The sequence below is a fragment of the Ranitomeya variabilis genome, chromosome 8 (assembly GCF_051348905.1).
Source record: "Ranitomeya variabilis isolate aRanVar5 chromosome 8, aRanVar5.hap1, whole genome shotgun sequence".
NCBI lineage: Eukaryota > Metazoa > Chordata > Amphibia > Anura > Dendrobatidae > Ranitomeya > Ranitomeya variabilis.
Window position 1 is genome coordinate 68,280,466 of NC_135239.1, and position 18,980 is coordinate 68,299,445.

The 18,980-nt window shown below is 44.7% G+C and overlaps 1 long non-coding RNA gene across 2 annotated transcripts in view; it reads left to right on the top strand.

The window, feature by feature from the left end:
* Positions 1-17,605, top strand: part of LOC143788477 (uncharacterized) — a 30,707-nt gene extending 13,102 nt beyond the window's left edge. The window contains exons 7-8 of one of the 2 annotated variants that reach the window (XR_013218641.1): positions 6,775-6,951; positions 12,979-17,605. This is a non-coding gene — a long non-coding RNA (uncharacterized LOC143788477). The remainder of the gene's footprint in view (positions 1-6,774; positions 6,952-12,978) is intronic. The other variant, XR_013218642.1, reaches the window with a different exon arrangement.
* The last annotated feature ends 1,375 nt before the right edge of the window (positions 17,606-18,980 follow it).

Sequence of the window (18,980 nt, forward strand, 5' to 3'; positions counted from 1 at the left end):
AATTGGTGGTGACTAAACGATTAATCATTGTAGGCTGTATCCTGGATCTCATACCTCCCATAGTCACCGCTGTTATTAATCATGTACGTTCCCATTCCTGTCATCACCATGCCCCTTTTCCTGGTCACTTCCTCCAACGATTCGTCCACCATATTTTTACTACAAACCTGCACCTTCCCAGCAGCAACTGTGTAGGAAACCACTTTACAGTTTTGCAAGGTGTTTATGATGCCTGTAAACAATTTTTTTAGAAAAATCCCCCCCCATGGGGAAATGTTTGTCAGCCCATGCACTTAGTGTTTGGGCATTACAAGTGTAGGAGACACAATCCGTTACATTGGGCCTAGGATTTAATGAGGCCTTCAGCAATGTCTCCTCATATTCCACCACTAGAACACCAGGGTTCACTTGTTCCCTGCTGCTACAGAAAGTCAATTTTTGGGAAAGGGTGTCTAGGATCCACATGAAAATTTTTTAAATAATTAACCACCTATGAGCGAATGCTTATCAGGCCAGGCACTCCTTTACAAGTCTAAGAGACGCACACCCCTACATTGGGCCTATTTCTTAACTCTGTCTCCTACAATGTGTCGTTTACCTGCCACTAGATGACCAGGGTGAACGTGCTCTTGCAGCGCCCCAGAGTCCTGGTCGTTGCAGTAGCATGGTTCAGCCACTAAGGGGGGCCATGCTGCGTTCGATGGCACGGAAGGAGTTCTCTGAGCAGGTATCACAGTCACCAATACATTTCACAGCTGGGCCTCCGGGGGGAGCTAAGGGTGCTATTCATTAGGCCACTCCCCACCATAGTGGGTAAACTGGGGGTCAGGCAGGAAGTTAGGGAGAACGCTGACGGGATTGAACGGAGCAACACCTGGTGGCAGAGGGTGTTGTGAAGGGAGAGACTGTAGGGTCTCTGCCAGGGGTGGGATCCTGGCAGAGGCTTGGCATGGAAAGAACGTAAAGGGACCGTGCCTGCTCAGCATAGCGGCGGTGCCCAAGGAAGGACTAAGAAGCGAGATAGATTGTGCTGAGTGAGAAACGAAATCAAGCGAAAGGAGATACCAGTGAGGGTTGTGCTGAAAGAGGCAGCACCTTACTGAGGCGCACTACCGGTGGCCGGAACGCCGAGGAGGTAAAGAGTTTCAAGCCATACCTCAGACCTACGGCAGGGCAGTTAGCTTGAGGCGGACTGTCTCACGCATCACCCAGGAAGGCAAAGGGGGGTACCAACAGGAGAGGGGCGCAGATAGAGTCCCGGAAGATCTCCGAGCCTCCCCGTCATACGGGTGCGTTCCTACCATAGTATCTGGAGGGACGAGGAAGATCATTGCGAATTAAGTTGTTGTGAGGGAACACGAGAAACAGACACAACAGTTGTGGGGTACTTTCCGTAAGCACAGCAGGGAAGGACTGCAACACATAGCGCTAGAAGGAAGGCACCGATTTCCACCTGCAAGGAGAGCTCTGGAAGTGCCATTGGACCGGCCGGACTTGCGCAGCCTGGTGAGCCGTATTCCGGACTGAGGACCCAGAGAGCTTCAGTAAAGAGGTAAAGAGACTGCAACCTGGTGTCCTCGTTATTTACCGCGACCTGCACCCCACAACTGCACCGCTACAACATCACTTATTGCACCGGACGTCCCCCACTGACAGACAGGGCCACGGACCGGGTCTAGCTACCGTGACAACCCCAGGACTGAGACCTAGAGGCCCGGCTCCGGGTACCCCTCGGCCCTGCGGCGGTGTGGGGGCGCTCCAACTTGGCGTCACGAACAGGATCTACTTAAGCCTGAAGAATCAGGTCATGTGTGCCTAGAGACTGTGATTTACTGTACTTTATTGCAAGATTGTGCTGCGCCATTGGCCGCCAGAAGTTCCCGCCAAAAGGCGCCGCCATTGCTACACCCCAGGAGAAGGAGGGTGTGTTATGGGCGGAGACTCTCAGTGTGGCGCGAGAAATGGCTACCGCCCCCTGCACTTCTGGCTGCAAAGAGATGACCTGCCCCAAAACAGAAGACAACCCCCTGAGATGCAACGGCGGGAAGCGGGTGATGGAGAAGCCCGACCTCAGAGAAATGGCGGAGTCAGGTGCATGCACTGCCACCGACTATCAGGCAGCGATGATGAACGGCGAGTGCCTGAGCGAGGAAGAAGTGGTTCAGGCCTGCCCTTCTTCACCGGAGATGGACCGGAAGCCTGCGGACCCGACAGCGGAGTTACGTTCACCAATCCCGACCTCGGAGTTAGAGGAGGAGGAACCACAGCCAGCGGAGCCGAATCCGAGCATCCCATTGGAGGAGCCCCGGTCCGGGCTGCAGCAGATTCCAGCGTCTTTGTTAACGGACCGGAGCGGCACCGATGGAACCACATCAGGCGCAGGTATGGGCGGCGCCCCTACTCCCCTGGACGGTTCTGCTCTCCCGACCGATCCTCCCCACAACAGTAACCCCGCGTTTACAATCGACCGAGCGGTTCTCACCCCCGGTGCGTTGGGGAAGTTGTTACCACCATTGACAACCAGGTGGGGAGAGCCCATAGAAATGGACCCAGGAGGGGTGATGTTCCGATGGGATGTTCCCTGGGTCGAGCAGGATGGGATTCCAATGGAAGGTCTCACTATTGCGATACTTACCTGGGACCAATACAAACAATGCGTGCTCCAGCATTGGGGACAGCGCACCGAAGTTAAAAGACGGGAACTGCAGAGCAAAAAAATGATCTATGATGGGACGGATGCTGTCAGGCGAGGGACGGTGGCGGCATTCCACCCAAAGAAGGGGTGGGGTTCCATTTGGGAGTCGGGTCTACCTACTGGCATCTTCGTTGCCGGCTACGATGTGGAGACCCCCTGCTGTGATCGAGAAGGTGAACCACTCCGGGAGGGGGATCAGGTGACATATACCCGCCACTGGAACACACAAGGATGGCGTGCCCGGAAAGTTCAGCGATGCGAGTCTGAGAGAATGGCACCTGCGGCCCCAACTGTGGTCAATCCAGGGCTGCCAGATCTTGTTACTGTTTCTACTGTACGCTTTGTAGCAGCTCCTGAACTTGCCGACAGAGTTAGGCTTCAAATTCAGACAGCAGGTGACCAGGTGGTCCCTGCGGAGCTTGCCGCTGGTGTCCGTGCTACAGTGGCCGGGGTTCAGGAGCCCGAGCCACCAGAAAAAGAATAAACCTCGATACCATGGAAAATGTAAATAGTTACTGTTTGTCTTTTATTCCTTTAAGTTGCTGCTAAACCCGCCCAGGGTTAATGGATCCCTCTGTTCACCCGGGATCCTCTTTGTTTGTTTTCCTTTCCTAAAATTTTTGCACAAGTTTAAAGAACTGCAGAAATCATGGACTGTGCATGATTCGAACTTCCCTTGTAAATAGTTTGCACCTTCTTAAAGGTGCTCCCTACTGGTTTTAGCCAAAGACACTTTGCGAAGATATTTGCCCTATTTGTTTGAGCCAAAGACACTTTGCGAAGAAACTGTTCCTACTGGTCCTAGTTAAAGACACTTTGTGAAGATACCGGACCGGAACTTTGCATGGGACTGGTAGGCTGAGAAGACGAGCTACCTTAGAAAGACTTGGTCTCCTCTTAAAGGGGATGTGAGAAACTGAACTTGAGAGAGATACTGTTGCAGAACAGTAATGCCATAATGATGCCTTGAAAAGAAATGTAACTGTTTTACATGCTAAGTTATATGTGTTGAATTTGTTAAAATGTGAAATTTGAATAATGTTTTGAAGACAGGAAAGATGCAGAGAGCCCGTAGGGGTAGAAGTAGAGGTCTGCACAGTTGAAAGTAAGAGAAGTAATAATGAGGGTGAGGATAGAAGGTAAACCCTGCGTCCCCATTGAAAAGTTACTTTATTGCTAAGGACAGAGAGTGAACCCGTAGGGGTTAGAGAGTGAGTCCTTAAAGGGGCCGAGTAGAGCTGGCTCAGAGTTCTTCAACCGAAAGGAATGTTATGTCTATACTGTGTATAGTAGCGAAAGGCAGTAGGCCCTGGCTGAACAGGGCGGTCCTGTAGAAGAAAGGAGAGGCAGTAGGGCTGGTGCCGTAGGGACAGGCGGTCCTGCAGGTTCACAAGAAGGAGAATGTAAAGTTGAAATGCCTTATAATGTGATTATAGGAAGGCCTTTGATAGACTAAGAGTGTGAGTTTCTTAAAGGCAATGTTAAGTTATTATTTCAAAAATTGCACTAAATAGAATACCCGGTTGGGTAACAGAAGTTATTTATACTCTGTAAATTATAAGGTTAATTATGTTTGTAACGTTACAAGTGTCCTCACCTCCCATAAAGGGAAGCCTACTTAAGTATACTTATTGTTATTTGCACTCAACAAAATTGTATGTCTTTTTGCTAACCTGTATTGTTGTTTTTCTTCCCAGTCCCGGAGTACTGTGTTTAACCAGGGGGGAGTGCAGCGCCCCAGAGTCCTGGTCGTTGCAGTAGCATGGTTCAGCCACTAAGGGGGGCCATGCTGCGTTCGATGGCACGGAAGGAGTTCTCTGAGCAGGTATCACAGTCACCAATACATTTCACAGCTGGGCCTCCGGGGGGAGCTAAGGGTGCTATTCATTAGGCCACTCCCCACCATAGTGGGTAAACTGGGGGTCAGGCAGGAAGTTAGGGAGAACGCTGACGGGATTGAACGGAGCAACACCTGGTGGCAGAGGGTGTTGTGAAGGGAGAGACTGTAGGGTCTCTGCCAGGGGTGGGATCCTGGCAGAGGCTTGGCATGGAAAGAACGTAAAGGGACCGTGCCTGCTCAGCATAGCGGCGGTGCCCAAGGAAGGACTAAGAAGCGAGATAGATTGTGCTGAGTGAGAAACGAAATCAAGCGAAAGGAGATACCAGTGAGGGTTGTGCTGAAAGAGGCAGCACCTTACTGAGGCGCACTACCGGTGGCCGGAACGCCGAGGAGGTAAAGAGTTTCAAGCCATACCTCAGACCTACGGCAGGGCAGTTAGCTTGAGGCGGACTGTCTCACGCATCACCCAGGAAGGCAAAGGGGGGTACCAACAGGAGAGGGGCGCAGATAGAGTCCCGGAAGATCTCCGAGCCTCCCCGTCATACGGGTGCGTTCCTACCATAGTATCTGGAGGGACGAGGAAGATCATTGCGAATTAAGTTGTTGTGAGGGAACACGAGAAACAGACACAACAGTTGTGGGGTACTTTCCGTAAGCACAGCAGGGAAGGACTGCAACACATAGCGCTAGAAGGAAGGCACCGATTTCCACCTGCAAGGAGAGCTCTGGAAGTGCCATTGGACCGGCCGGACTTGCGCAGCCTGGTGAGCCGTATTCCGGACTGAGGACCCAGAGAGCTTCAGTAAAGAGGTAAAGAGACTGCAACCTGGTGTCCTCGTTATTTACCGCGACCTGCACCCCACAACTGCACCGCTACAACATCACTTATTGCACCGGATGTCCCCCACTAACAGACAGGGCCACGGACCGGGTCTAGCTACCGTGACAACCCCAGGACTGAGACCTAGAGGCCCGGCTCCGGGTACCCCTCGGCCCTGCGGCGGTGTGGGGGCGCTCCACTCTGTATGGTGAATTTTTGGCACGGGGGCTGTGATGGCACAATTTTTTTTAAATAAAAAACAGGAACCCACTTTGGGGAATTGGGCATGACAATACATTGGGCCTACTTCTTAACTCTGTATCCTGCAATGTCTCTCCTTTAACTGCCACTAGATCACCAGGGTGAACGTGCTCTGTACTGTTATAGGCCGGTGAATCCACTTCACAATATTCATTTTGTACTCCCGTACTCCTTTGTTTTACACATTGGCAGCAAGGCCAGCCCTGCTGCATTGTCATATGCACCCCATTACGCCTTGTAACCCACATACTGGATGGGCCCATGAAAATCCACTCATATTTTTTAATGGTATGATGGTTCCCTCTTTGCAGAATTATTTACAGGAGAATTTGGCAATTTTATTTGCCATGTTTTGAACACTAAGGTTCAGATACGGCTTTAATTAAGGCTAATACTTGCAATACAACGCAATTTTATTGCAAACTACAAAATTCAAGGAATAGTATGATTGAATAGTGTGAGTACACTTTTGTATATGTTAACATACAAAGGTTAATAAGTACATATAAGGATTAAATACATATAGTGATTACGTATATATGAAGATTAACTACATACAGTATACTTAGATCATCACCAAGAGGCTTTTAAACATCATCCGTCTGGAATATCAGAGAAGCAACACCAAGACAGAGAACCCCTGGGAGATTACCTATACTGCATGGACATCCCCAATTATGCAGGTATCAGCACACTGTACATGTACATGTACCCCAGTTTTGGCATCTGTCTTAGTCATGTTTCTCTGGTCTTATATAGTGATTTACACTATGTAGTAACTCTAGTTTCACCCACACCTTTAAGTGGTCAGGTTTCAAGGTTGTATGAAGCTGAGATATCATGGAGTCATCAGAAGAGGGGCCATAAACCCCTAGAAAATAAAAGCCACAAGGATTTAGATCAAACCACCACAGGCAGAGTTTCAGTAAACCTTAATGTTTTACAATGACAAACAGCAAACATATAGAGGCTTAGAACTGTTTGTGAAGTGAATAAACAAACATTTCTCAATATTGTGTCACTATGAGCATTGTCTGTCACATCTGTAAATGTTTTACAAGAAATGCAGCTATGTGATTGTCTGAATGCATTCGGTATACAGTATTTTAATCTGAATTCCAAATCGCCAATTGTATATTCACCATTTGTATATTTTAGGTAGCCAAAGTTATCGTTCTCAAGGAGAGGAACTAATATGGTGGACAAAGCTGTATTTTTAATGAACTACTGAGCCAAACTAACAGCAATGCTTTATCAACTTTATATGAAGTCTATTGTGTCCAATATGAGCAACCAGGCAACACAAAAAGGAGCTTTTCAACTGAGCTCTTTAAGGTACACAAATGTTGTGAAGTCTTTGCCAACAAGGATCTGGTTTCACCAATGGGGGGGTACCTTTTTAAAAAATATACTATTGCCATCACAGCCCTCCTTGCTCAAAATTCTGTGGCCTATAAAAGTACAGAACACATTCACCCAGGTCATGTCGTCGGAAGTAAGGAAGAAATACTGCAGGAAACAGAGTTAAGAAGTAGGCCCAATGTAGGGGTGTGGGTCTCTGAGACTTGTAATGGAGGTTACGAGCTGACAAACAATTCCCCAATTTGGGGTCCTTTTTTTACTAAATAAAATAGTGCCATCACAGCACTCTTGCCCAAAATTCACCGTACAGAGCACGTTCACCCTGGTGATCTAGTGGCAGGTAAAGAAAAGACATTGCAGGAGACAGAGTTAAGAAGTAGGCTCAATGTAATGTAATGCCCAATTCCCCAATGTGGGGTCCTTTTTTTACTAAACAAAATAGTGCCATTACAGCCCCCTTGCCCAAAATTCACCATACAGAGCATGTTCACCCTGGTGATCTAGTATCAGTTAAAGGACACATTGCAGGAGACAGAGTTAAGAAGTAGGCCCAATGTAATGTAATACCCAATTCCCCAATGTGGGGTCCATTTTTTACTAAATAAAATAGTGCCATCACAGCCCCTTCCCCAAAATGCACCGGCCTATAACAGTACAGAGCACGTTCACTCTGGTCATCTAGAGGTTCTGGATGATGAGGATGAGGATAAGGAGGAGGATAACACCAAACAGACCAAATCTGGAAGTGTATACCCATGTGTGGTTGTGAAGAGGTGCATGGGAATACACCTCCCCAAAAGAGAGAATGTGTTTGAGGTTATGTTTTGTTGTTTTCACTTGGTGGTGTACAGAAGTTTTTTCCAATCCAGCCCTTGTTCATTTTTATAAGAGTCAGCTTGTCAGCATTTTCAGTTGACAGGCGGATGCGCTTATCTGTTATAATTCCACCAGCGGCACTAAAAACTCTGACGTCTGCTGCTAGCGTTCTCACATGGGATTTTTCTAAGTAATTCCACTACAATGGCCCTCTGGTACGGCAACATTTTAGTACACCTCTCTGCCTCTGGTAGAAGAGATTGAAAGTTCTCCTTGTAGCGTGAGTCTAGAAGTGTCACCAACCAGTAATGAGTGTCATTCAAAATTTTTATAATACGAGGGTCACGTGAAATGCAGCGCAACATAAAGTCAGCCATGTGTGCCAGACTGCTAACAGGCAAGACTTCCGTGTCCTCACCAACAGGATGACTGACCATGCTGTCCTCCTCCTCTTCATCCTCCTCTTCCCTGTCCTCAGGCCATCCCCGCTGAACAGATGACTTGACACCTGTGTTTGTAGTACCATCTATAGCGTATGAAAGTAGCTCCTGTTCTTCCTCCTCCTCCTCCTCCTCATTGACTACCAATCCACATTGAGAAGACATGAGGCTGAGCTGAGTTTAATTCCTCTGTATGGTTCCTTGCTCTATGTACTCATGCTCTGCCTGCAATGCATCCTCTTTAATTGTGAGCAGAGAGGTTTTCAGAATCCTGAGAAGTGGGATGGTGACACTAATTATGGGGTCATCGCCACTCACTATCTTGGTGCAGTCCTCAAAGTTTTGGAGGATGGTACACATGTCGGACATCCATGTCCACTCCTGAGGTCTTATGTGTGGAGTCTGAACTGAATATCGATGGCCTTGTTGATGTTGGTAGTCAACAACTGCCCTCTTCTGCTCACAAATCCTTTCCAACATTTGCAAAGTAGAGTTCCAGCGTGTGGGGACATCACACACCAGCCGGTGAGCTGGAAGCTGCAATCGCTGCTGAAGCATGGCAAGGGTAGCTGAAGCTGTAGCTGACTTTCTAAAATGGGCAGACAGATGGCGTACTTTCTCTAGCAGATCCGGCAGCTCCAGGTAGCTTTTCAGAAAATGTTGAACCACGAGGTTAAGCACATGGGCCAAGCAAGGTACGTGTGTGAGCTCATCTTGCCTCAGAGCTGCCACCAGGTTAGAGCCATTGTCACACACGACCATGCCTCGCTGTAGGTTCAGCGGTGTCATCCAAACATCTGACTGCTCTTTCAGCGCTGTCCACAACTCTTCTGCATTGTGCAGTTTGTCACTTATGCAGATTAGCTTCAGCACAGCCTGTTGCCGCTTGGCTGAGGCAGTGCTGCAGTGCTTCCAGCTTCTGACAGATGTGTTGATTTCACAGATGGAAGATGAAGATGAGGAGGAAACGGAGGAGGAGGTGCAGGAGCTGTAGACTGTGGGGGTAACCTTGATTGACGTAGGGCCAGCAATCCTCGGCATGGGGAGGATGTGTTCCATCCCAAGGTCCGACTGGGTCCCAGCTTCCACTATGTTAACACAGTATGCCGTCAGTGAGATGTACCGTCACTGCCCACAAGCACTTGTCCATGTGACCGTGGATAGGTGGACTTTCCCTGTAACAGCATTGTTGAGGGCATGGGTAATGTTGTGGGACCCATGCTGGTGTAATGCCGTTACGGCACACCGGGAGAAATAGTGGCGTCTGGGGACCGAGTACCTTGGGATGGCCACCACCATCAGGTTTCAGAAAGCTTTCTGTCTCAACGAGCCTAAAATGCAGCATTTCTAGCACAAGCAGAAGAGAAATATTAGAATTTAGGACTGTGGCCTGTGGGGCGTTGGCTGGGTATTTCCGCTTGCGTTCCAAAGACTGGGTTATAGACAACTGAAGGCCGTGCTGGGACAAGGACATGGACGGGCTTGATGATGGTGCTGCTTGACTGTGGGCCACAACAGGTGCAGGGCTAGGGGCATCTTCACATGCACGGTGTACTGGGGATTGGCTTCAACGCAAAACAGTGGAAGAAGCAGTGGTGTGACCTGCAGGCAGTGGTCCTGGAGCCTGGGGTTCGGCCCACAAAGTCAGGTGCTTTGCCTGCATGTGCCTGATCATGCTGGTGGTGGTCAGGCTGGTTGTTTTGCTACCCCTGCTGATGCGGGCATGGCAGGCACAGCAAATGGCCAGTTTGGGGTTATCAGCAGAGTCTTTAAAAATTAACCAGACTCAGGAAGATCTAACAGTTGGAATGGCAACTGCCCTCATGTTGGTGTTACGGGGAACGGATACACGCCTTCTGTCTGTGGCCACCACACTGCTTCCTGTCTGTTGGGGTGATATGCCTCTTTCCCCATGTGTGCTGCTGCCCTCGCTCTGCATGCCCTCCTGCCAGGTTGGGTCAGTCACATAGTCATCCACCACCTCGTCTTCCACATACGCACCCTGCTCCTCCTTCTGACTTTCTGGCAATTGTGTCTCATCATCTTCCACCTCTTCTGACACTTTCCCACCATCGCCTTCACATGACTGGGGCTGGTCAAAGCTTTGGGCATCTGTACATGCGATCTCATCTGTCCCTACTCCAAGTTCACCGGCCGAGAGTTCTGAATCTTGAAATGGAAAACTGAACAGGTCTTCAGAGTATCAAAGTGTGGAACCAGTTGTCTCAGGGCACTCGGCATGGTGGGAGGAAGGGGGGTCAGGGTGAGGAATATCCGGACCACACTCACGGCTACTCAGACTTGACCGTGTGGAAGCGATGGTGGTGGTGTGGTGACTATGTGACTGTAAGCGTTATCTGCTATCCAACCAACAACCATTTCACACTGCTCTGGCTTCAATAGTGGTGAGCTGTGGTCCCCTAGAAACTGGGACAGGAAGGTCGAGCAAGAAGATGTGGGTCTTTGTTGTTGCCCACTTTCACCTTGGCCACGGCCTCATCCTCTGCATGCACCATCATCATCACGTCCACTTCCCTGTCCCTTGTCCCTTGCCTTGCCCATTTTAAATGGACTACTGCACTATTTCAAATGCTCAACACAAATATATTTATTAGTAGCAAAATAAAATCTGATCAGTATGCCTGCAAATCTACGATTTTTCAAACCCAAACACCAGGCAGGCCTCAGCCTGACATAACAGACTGTTTTCAATTTTTGGGGGCTTTTTTGTGAAGTTAATTAATGCAAAATAGTGCTGTATATAAGTAGAGTAGCAGACAGCATAAGTAGAGTAGCAGACAGCAAAAAAGTGGTCCACCTGCCTACAATGTCCAAACTTAGAGCACGCAGATATATGAGGGCTGTCACGGAAATACCACACTGGCAAATATGTGGCCTTTTTATATTTTTTGAAGCTAAATAGTGCTGTATATAATTAGAGTAACAGACAGCAAAAAAAGAGGTACACCAGCCTACAATGCCCAAACTTGGAGCACACAGATATATGAGGGCTGTCACCAAAAAAAACCACACTGGCAAATACGTGCCCAATTTATATTTTTTATGCTAAATAGTGCTGTATATAGTTAGAGTAACAGACAGCAAAAAAAGTGGTCCACCGGCCTACAATGCCCAAACTTGGATCACGCAGATATATGAGGGCTGTCACGGAAATACCAATCTGGCAAATATGTGGCCCTTTTATATTTTTTTATGCTAAATAGTGCAGTGTATAATTAGTGTAACAGACAGAAAAAAAGGTGGTACACCGGCCTACAATGACCAAACTTGGAGTACACAGATATATGAGAGCTATCACAGAAATACCACACTGGAAAATGTGTCCTTTTTATATTTTTTATGCTAAATAGTGCTGCATACAATTAGAGTAACAGACAGCAAAAAAAAAGGGGTCCTCCGGCCTAAAATGCCCAAACTTGGAGCACGCAGATATATGAGGGCTGTCACGGAAATACCACACTAACAAATATGTGGCCTTTTTATATTTTTTATGCTAAATAGTGCTGTATATAATTAGAGTAACAGACAGCAAAAAAAGTGGTCCACCGACCTACAATGCCCAAACTTGGAGCACGCAGATATATGAGGGATGTCACGGAAATACCACACTCGCAAATATGTGGCCTGTTTTTTTTTAAATGCCAAATAGTGCTGTATATAATTAGAGTAATAGACAGCAAAACAGTGGCAAAACGGCCTAAAATGCCAAAACTTGGAGCACGCAAATATATGAGGCCTTTTTTTTTGGTGAATTTAAAACACACGCACAACTATGCTACATATGCCTGACAAACTATGATTTTTTAACAGGCCTCAGTTTGACAGAAAACACTGTATATTTTTTTGTTGTTGGGGTGAATTTTTGGGAAAAAAAAAGGAATAGGTATATAGTAAAGAAGCTGCAGCAGCAGACAGTTATGGAGCTTTGGGAGGGATGCAGTGGGAGCAATGGACGCACATACAGTGCCTGCAGGCCTTGCATTGATGTGGATATGCTGTGCCCTGCTTACCTAGTGCTGCAATATCGGGACCCACAAATTAGCCCTAAAAAGGACTGTTGGTTTCTCAGGAGTTGTGGATGTAAGAGTTGCAGACCTACACTAACTCTAAAAACCACAATTCTGACCCTATCTCGGCACCAGCTCTCCCTACTCTCGCTGAATCCGGAGAAGAATGCGGCGAGCAGGGCGGCGCCAGGTCTCTTATACTCGGGATGATGCTGTGCGGCCAAGCCAATCACTGCACGACCACAACAAAGATGACTGCGACATTTCATGGCCTGGCAGACAATCCCTGCAGCGTGATTGGGTCTCTAAAGTCTGCCAAAAATACTGGGTGGAGACACCAGTTACCGCCAAATAATCCTGGAAATGCTCGATGCTCGCCGAGTACACTGAGCATAGTGATACTCGGGCGAGTAACGACTAGTGGCGAGCATGTTCACTCATCACTACTTCTTACCTATGTAGCCGGTCACTCTAAGGCTGCAGAGTGTCGGATAAAATAGGCAACAAACTATAGAGCGTTCAAGTAAAATCCCTCCATTCTTGAGAATGGAGAGGATTTTTAATAGTAGGTAAATTGCAACTGCATCTGTTTTTATAAGAACTTTCTAATTTTAGCCATTTAAAAACTTGAGACAACCCCTTTAAGTGTTCCTTCTTTGATAAACCTTATGGCTTAAAAACTCAAAACTAATCTTGTGTATTTATGTTCTTTTCAGACATTACAATTAACCATCTCAAAAAAAGAAATCACCATCAAATTCAGGGAGAGCATCCCAGAAAGCATCATATAACTTACTGTACAAACCAGAAAATAGATATGTATATAGTTTTCCTTATCCACTCCCTTTCCAACTCCCTCTCTCACCTTATCCACTCCGTTTTCAACCCCTACTTTATCCTTTATCCACCTACCTCTTTGTTCAACACCTTTCCAACCTATACTTGATCCCTCCCACTCCTAACCTTGTTTAGTTAGGATTATCCAATACCCTTTTCCCACTATTCATACAAAAAAATATAAAAAAAATATAAAAAAATATTTACAAAAATATATATATAAAAAAAACATTAAACATTTAAAAAATAATATTTTAAAAGGCATGGCCCACCATGATCCTGAACACTTTCAGACACAAGTGTCAACAAGCTCCTCCAGTGTGTGGACATCTGATGAAGACTGATTACCATCTCAAATTATGTAGTATGCTGGCTAATGAAGACCTAGCTAAAGAAAAACAACAAAAATTGATTTATTTTCATAGTCTCCTGGTCATAACCCCTCTGGACACAGCTTTAAACAGGCTTCTATGTTAACATCTGATGAGTACGGAATAACCATCTCTGCCCTATAGCCTGCAGGACAAAAATGTCTTTTATATAGTTATGAAAATCCACATCCGTTTTTCCCACTGTTAACTGTTAAAAAAGCAACCTTAAAACATTAAACATTTAAGAATACTTAATTTAAAAATCAAGACCAACCATGATCCTGCTGGTCATAACCCCTCTGGACACCACTTTAAACCAGCTTCTCTGTTAACATCTCGTGAGTACAGATTAACCATCTCTGCGCTATAGTGTCTGCAGGAAAAAAAAATTACTTGTTTATAGGGGTAAAAATCCACATCCCTTTTCCCTACTGTTAACTACAACGAAAAATTAAAAATATTTAAAAAAAAATTAAAAAAATAGAAAAATATTAAAAATTTAACAACAATTCATTTAAAATCATGGACAACCATGATCCTAAAAATCTTCATACTCAAACATCTGATGAAGACTGATTAGATTACCATCCCAAAATATGTAGAATACTGGCCATTGAAGACCTTGCTAAAAAAAAAAAAAAAAACAGTGATTTATTTGGAAAAGCATAGTCTACTGGTCATAACCTCTCTGGACACAGCTTTAAACAGGCTTCTCTGTCAACATCTCATGAGTGCTATCTCTGCTGCATAGCCTGAAGGATAAAAATAACTTGGATATAGTTATGAAAATCCACATCTCTTTTTTCACTGTTGATTACAAGAAAAATAAAAAAATTAAAAATTAAAAAATTTAAAAAAATTAAAAAAATAGAAAAATATTAAACATTTAACCATAATTCATTTAAAATCATAGACAGCCATGATCCTAAACATCTTCAGACGCAGACATCTGATGAAGACTGATTGCCATCCCAAAATATGTAGAATACTGGCCATTGAAGACCTGGCTAAAAAAAAACAACAAAACAGTGATTTATTTGGAAAAGCATAGTCTACTGGTCATAACCTCTCTGGACACAGCTTTAAACAGGCTTCTCTGTCAACATCTCATGAGTGCTATCTCTGCTGCATAGCCTGAAGGATAAAAATAACTCGGATATGGTTATGAAAATCCACATCTCTTTTTTCACTGTTGATTACAAGAAAAATAAAAATATAAAAAAAGTATAAAAAAATAAATAAAAAATCTTGAATTAAAATAATTTACAAAAAAATTAGTCCTAAGACCTGTGGACTAAAATGTAATTAGTCTTCTCTAATAGGATAACTGATGAGGACTGATTGTCCATCTTAAGTTCTGCAACATACAGGCCAGAGTAAACATGAATATAGTCATAATTCATCACCATTTACCTTCCACTTGTCTTCACCTCTCCCACCTGTGCATTTCCTCGCTGTTGTCACAAAAAAAAAGTAGACCAACATGAAAAAGCCCTTATTAAAAATAGATAAAATATAACCTTTATTAGTATTCCTAAAACAAAGGACAAACAAATACTGCAAACACCACACTAAAAGTGCACACTGTGTTCACCCTGAAACAATCTTTCCCTGACTTAAATGTCTGCCTAGCCTGCGGAGGTTGGCACCCTAGATCCAACCCATACGAGAATGGCGCCCCCGCACCATGATGGCTGACCCTATAGTCCTGTTGTGCCATATAGATAAGTGCCAGCTGATACACTTTCACAACATATGAGGACAGTACCCAATAGGACAGGTAGGAAAACAACAATATATATATAGTCAGGAAAGCGGTGAAACACAATGCCTAATGGATCTATAATATACTCAAGAAATTGTTATGATAAGTATAAAGTATACTCCTCTGATCTGCACCTGCGCTGTACCCTGCCTATACAGCAGAGGTTGGCACCCTACTTGTCAGCGGAAATGGCATCCCCGCTTAACGGTGGCTGACCCTGGGAGACCCTAAATCCATGAACCTTGGGATTCAGTAATTATATTTAAAGGGTGCTTAAAAATCAATGATACCATCAGACATATTGATAATCCATAGTTTCAAATGATGCAGTCATTTAGGTATTCTTGAAGGGTACTTATCATTTTGATGACATGTGACCTCTATGCGTTTCACCACACGGCTCATCAGGAGGCTGGATAAAATGATATTGCATGGTGTTCAAACAGGCTCCGTGTGCCCTACATATAGTGCAACCTCATCAGGGGAAACCTTCCCCCTAATTAAAAAATATAGGCTACATACATATTAATCAATGTCCCACAGAAAAGGATAGGAGCTTTATACAATGTAATGCAGCAAGACTCCTAGAAAATGGCGCCCGAACTACTCACAGGTAGAATTTCAAAGGTCAATATCTCATACAGAGGGGGAGGAAGATCCGGCTTCCATAATGACCTCGTGTGCATGTGTTACAACATGGAACGCACACCGAGGCATATACATCGTCAGGTTTATTGTCCATGACCTGGAAAATACCCAGGATCACCTGACAGGAAGTGATACCTCTATTAACACGCATGCTCTGAAACTGTAACCTGGATCACAAGGACCTCCATACGGCGCATGCGCTACACCCACATTCATGCGCTAGACCTATAAGTGCTCCACATGAAGGAATGCAAGGCTACATCATTGCGCATGCGCTTCCTCCATATTTATAATTCAGGCCATTCACCGTATATATGATACTAGCGCAAATGGCCCATTGCAAATGGCTGACTAAACGCATATTAGAACATGATAATTTGATACACACACACACCATGTAACCATAGTTACTTTAACCAATAAACTGGAATGATAAGAAAGAGCAAGGATAGAGCACACTATGTCAAGATATTTTAGGAGCCAGTGTCTATAAATTAAATTCAAATTAATCATCCCAGCCAAAATAATAATAAAAAGAAAATGGTCACCATAATAAGTGAATATCCCAAAACAGAATACTTAAAGAGCCATGGCTAAATATATTCAAATTAGCGGGCCTTATGACATTGGTTGTTCAGAGAAACAGGCATGAGATTTGTTCATTTAAACCTGAGGGGGTCAATGATCCCATACGAAAGATCCGTTCACTCTACTTCTGAAGTAAATGTCTATGATAATTACCTCCCCTTGGGTTAGGTTTCACCACCTCTAAGATGCAAAAGGAGATCTCGCAACGGGGGTTGTCCCGTTTGTGTCTCTCCAATGTGCCCACCCGCCTTCTAACCTCTCTGCTGGTATTGACCAAATAATGGATTGGGCATGTACACGTGGCCAAATATATCACTCCTGTGCTTTTACAATTAGAAAAATCACGTTGATGAAATATTTTTCCAGATGAAGACCTACAAATGGATTTACACGGATACATCCATTTGCAATTTACACAGTTGCCACACTTAAAAAATCTGCATATTTTTCGATTCAGCCAGGTGCCCTCTGGAGTGTTCCTCCTAAAGAAACTATGCACCACATCGTATCTAATTGACCGCCCCTTTCTATATGTGATCATAGATGTGGGTCCCACCATATATTTCAAATTGGGATCAGCCCTTAAAATGTCCCAATGTCTGTTCAGGACCTTTATGACACATCTGTTTTGACAATCAAAAGTGCCAGTAACACAAATGTGTTCCGGGGCATTTTCAGTGGGTTTAGTACAAGTTTGAAGCAGTCTCACCACAGCCTCAACATAGCCTCTGTAACCTTTGTGCCATTCCTAGATTGCACCACGGCCTCTGATTTCTCCTGAGCTTCGTTACAGCCTCTGCCTTGCCTGGGCCATACTACAGCCTCTGCAGCCTTTATCCTTTCCTAAGCCATGCTACAGCCCTTACAGCCAACAGCTTTTCCTGGGCCACCCTACAGCCTTTGACATGTCCAAATTCAAACTACAGCCTCTACAGCATAAGGCTTTTTCCTGACCTTCCTTTGAGCCTTCACAGTCTCACCATAGCCTCATCTCAGCCTCTGCAGCCTTCAGTCACTAAAGCCTCTGCAGCCCATTGTCTTTCTTGGACACATCACAGCTCCTGCACCTACAGCCTGTCCTCATCCACACTACTGTCCCTTCCCTTATACCTGTTCTACAACCCTTCCTTTCACTTCTACTGTTAAATTATCAAATTAAATATAAATAAAGAAAAAAATGTAGTTTTTTTTTTCAGTTTGGATCAAAAAGGAAAATGTAGCTTCATCATTATGAACTGCAGTGCTGTAGATGTATTGACATATCCTATTGTGAGATAGTAACTTACCATTGGACAGGTAGGGTACAATATGATCCCTTTCTAAAAGTATGTTCACACTAAGATCATACATTTTTGAGAAATCTAAGAGAGATGTGACAGTTATAGTTCATAAGGGCAGACTGTATGGAGATTATAGTTCATAAGGACGCTCAGTGTGGAGGTGGAGATGAGCAGAAAGTTTGAAATTTGAAATTGCAAATTTTCTCAAAAGAAACAATTTGTATCGAGTGCATTTTCTGCAAATCACAATACTGGAAAGTGACGAGAGAGAGTGAGAAAGCAGCAAGCAGCACCGACCATTGCAGAGCAACCAGTGGAAACAGCAATGCCAGTAAGGTGGATTGTGACAGAAAGGATGAATCCAGAACCACAATAGGGGATTACTCAGGTGATTCTGATTCCTCCTCCTAATACGGTACTCGTAAGTGGAGAGTGACTACCATGAAAGTTCATTTTGCAAAGGTTTTTTTTTTCATTTTCCCTGTTATGTAATCAGAAAAACAAAGGAGAAAATGGAATAGCCATGAACCACCAATTAAATAATTAAAAAATATATTTATTTAGTCAAACAACTGCCTTAAATAAGTTACAACAAATTTCAAATATATTAATTAAGGAGGGATAAAGGTGGAGAGCAGCAAACAGATCCAGCATATCAAACAGCACTCAATGTGCAGAGCCTATACACCTCCCCTTGAGAAAGCTATACTTGAAACGCGCGTCGGAGCAGTGGTGGCAGGCTAAACTGATCCTCCCCTACCTTGGGTAAGCAGCATAATTTATAACCTATTTTCTCTGTCTCATGCTATGTCTATGGCTATTTTGCTCTTCATTATACATGGTGGTTGAGACTGGTTGTATAGGTGTTCTGCACATTAAGTGCTGTTTGAAATGCTGGATCTATTTGCTGCTCTCCATCCTTACTCCTCCTTATCTGACATATTTGTAATTTGTGGTAACTATTTTTAAATGAATTGTTTCAAAAATTGTTTTTCTTATTTCATTGGTGATTTATGGCTACTCCATTTTTTTCTTTTGTATTGCTCATTATGTTCGGAGTACTCCACCACCTGATTCTGCGGTATTTACTATGGGAGGAAGCTAAACTCTACTCTTTTACTTTAATAATGATGATGTGCATTTGTCAGTTAATCCTCCTGATTCAGGTCCTGGAGGATAGAGTAATTTTAACCCATTTACTTCCCAGCATGTTTTCACCTTTATGACCA